This window comes from Salvelinus sp. IW2-2015, unplaced genomic scaffold (assembly GCF_002910315.2).
Source record: "Salvelinus sp. IW2-2015 unplaced genomic scaffold, ASM291031v2 Un_scaffold4002, whole genome shotgun sequence".
In the NCBI taxonomy this organism is placed as follows: Eukaryota; Metazoa; Chordata; class Actinopteri; order Salmoniformes; family Salmonidae; genus Salvelinus; species Salvelinus sp. IW2-2015.
The window spans coordinates 40,498-43,801 of NW_019945274.1; positions in this window are offsets into that span (position 1 = coordinate 40,498).

Below are 3,304 nucleotides of genomic sequence, written 5' to 3' on the forward strand. Positions count from 1 at the left end.
GCTACAGGTAAACCACTAGGTGTCAGCTCAACATGCTCTAGCATAGGCCACCACTAGGTGTCAGCTCAACATGCTCTAGCAGTAGGCCACCACTAGGTGTCAGCTCAACATGCTCTAGCAGTAGGCCACCACTAGGTGTCAGCTCAAACATGGTCTAGCAGGTAGGGCCACCTCTAGGTGTCAGCTCAACATGCTCTAGCAGTAGGCACCACTACAGGTGTCAGCTCAACATGCTCTAGCAGTAGCCACCACTAGGTGTCAGCTCAACATGCTAGCAGTAGGCCACACTAGGTGTCAGCTCAACATGTCTAGCAGTAGCCACCTCTAGGTGTCAGCTCAACATGCTCTAGCAGTAGGCCACCACTAGGTGTCAGCTCAACATGCTCTTAGCAGTAGCCACCACTAGGTGTCAGCTCAACATGCTCTAGCAGTAGGAGCCACTAGGTGTCAGCTCAACATGCTCTAGCAGTAGGCCACCACTAGGTGTCAGCTCAACATGCTCTAGCAGTAGGCCACCACTAGGTGTCAGCTCAACATGCTCTAGCAGTAGGCTACCACTAGGTGTCAGCTCAACATGCTCTAGCAGCATAGGCCACACACTAGGTGTCAGCTCAACATGCTCTAGCAGTAGCCACACTAGGTGTCAGCTCACAATGCTCTAGCAGTAGGCACCACTAGGTGTCACCGCTTCAACATGCTCTAGCAGATCCACCATAGGCACCACTCAGCTACCCTAGGTGTCAGCTCAACATGCTCTAGCAGACCGACCTAGGTGCCACCCAGCCTTTAGCTAACACCTGTGTCACAGCTCATACATGCTCTAGCAGCTAGCCACCACTAGGTGTCAGCTCAACATGCTCTAGCAGTAGGCCACCACATAGGTGTCAGCTCAACATGCTCTAGCAGTAGCACCTAGGTGTCAGCTCAACATGCTCTAGCAGTAGGCCACACTAGGTGTCAGCTCAACATGCTCTAGCAGTAGCCACCACTAGGTGTCAGGCTCAACATGCTCTAGCAGTAGGCCACCACTAGGTGTCAGCTCAACATGCTCTAGCAGTAGCCACCACTAGGTGTCAGCTCAACATGCTCTAGCAGTAGCCTACTCTAGGTGTCAGCTCAACATGCTCTAGCAGTAGGCCACCACTAGGTGTCAGCTCAACATGCTCTAGCAGTAGGCCACCACTAGTGGTCAGCTCAACATGCTCTAGCAGTAGCCACCACTAGGTGTCAGCTCAACATGCTCTAGCAGTAGGCCACCACTAGGTGTCAGCTCAACATGCTCTAGCAGTAGGCCACCACTAGTGTCAGCTCAACATGCTCTAGCAGTAGCACCTCTAGGTGTCAGCTCAACATGCTCTAGCAGTAGGCCACCACTAGGTGTCAGCTCAACATGCTCTAGCAGTAGCACCACTAGGTCAGCTCAACATGCTCTAGCAGTAGGCCACCACTAGGTGTCAGCTCAACATGCTCTAGCAGTAGGCCACCACTAGGTGTCAGCTCAACATGCTCTAGCAGTAGGCCACCACTAGGTGTCAGCTCAACATGCTCTAGCAGTAGACCACTAGGTGTCAGCTCAACATGCTCTAGCAGTAGGCCACCACTAGGTGTCAGCTCAACATGCTCTAGCAGTAGGCCACCACTAGGTGTCAGCTCAACATGCTCTAGCAGTAGCCACCACTAGTGTCAGCTCAAAACTGCTTAGCATAGCTCAGACCTACCTCTAGGTGTCAGCTCAACATGCTCTAGCAGATAGGCCACACTAGTGTCAGCTCAACATGCCTAGCAGTAGCCACACTCTAGGTGTCAGCTCAACATGCTCTAGCAGTAGCCTACCTCTAGGTGTCAGCTCAACATGCTCTAGCAGTAGCCTACCTCTAGGTGTCACTCAACATGCTCTAGCAGTAGCCTACCTCTAGGTGTCAGCTCAACATGCTCTAGCAGTAGGCCACCACTAGGTGTCAGCTCAACATGCTCTAGCAGTAGCCACCCTAGGTGTCAGCTCAACATGCCTCTAGCAGTAGCCACCCTAGGTGTCAGCTCAACTACTCTAGCAGTAGGCCTACCTCTAGGTGTCAGCTCAACATGCTCTAGCAGTAGGCCACCACTAGGTGTCAGCTCAACATGCTCTAGCAGTAGGCCACCACTAGGTGTCAGCTCAACATGCTCTAGCAGTAGGCCACCACTAGGTGTCAGCTCAACATGCTCTAGCAGTAGCCTACCTCTAGGTGTCAGCTCAACATGCTCTAGCAGTAACCACCCTAGGTGTCAGCTCAACATGCTCTAGCAGTAGGCCACCACTAGGTGTCAGCTCAACATGCTCTAGCAGTAGAGCCAACCACTAGGTGTCAGCTCAACATGCTCTAGCAGTAGCCACCACTAGGTGTCAGCTCAACATGCTCTAGCAGTAGCCTACTCTCAGGTTCAGCCAACATGCTCTTACAGTAGGCCACCACTATAGTGTCAGCTCAAATCGTCTAGCAAGAGGGCACACTAGGTGTCAGCTCAACATGCTCTAGCAGTAGCCTACCTCTAGGTGTCAGCTCAACATGCTCTAGCAGTAGGCCACCACTAGGTGTCAGCTCAACATGCTCTAGCAGTAGCCACCACTAGGTGTCAGCTCAACATGCTCTAGCAGTAGCCACCACAGGTGTCAGCTCAACATGCTCTAGCAGTAGCCACCACTAGGTGTCAGCTCAACATGCTCTAGCGTAGGCCACCACTAGGTGTCAGCTCAACATGCTCTAGCAGTAGGCCACCACTAGGTGTCAGCTCAACATGCTCTAGCAGTAGCCCACTACTAGGTGTCAGCTCAACATGCTCTAGCAGTAGCCTACCCTAGGTGTCAGCTCAACATGCTCTAGCAGTAGGCCACCACTAGGTGTCAGCTCAACATGCTCTAGCAGTAGGCCACACTTAGGTGTCAGCTCAACATGCTCTAGCAGTAGCCACCACTAGGTGTCAGCTCAACATGCTCTAGCAGTAAGCCACCACTAGGTGTCAGCTCAACATGCTCTAGCAGTAGCCACCACTAGGTGTCAGCTCAACATGCTCTACAGTAGGCCACCACTAGGTGTCAGCTCAACATGCTCTAGCAGTAGGCCACCACTAGGTGTCAGCTCAACATGCTCTAGCAGTAGGGCCACCACTAGGTGTCAGCTCAACATGCCTTAGCAGTAGCCTACCTCTAGGTGTCAGCTCAACATGCTCTAGCAGTAGGCCACACCTAGGTGTCAGCTCAACATGCTCTAGCAGTAGGCCACCACTAGGTTCAGCTCAACATGCTCTAGCAGTAGGCCACCCTAGG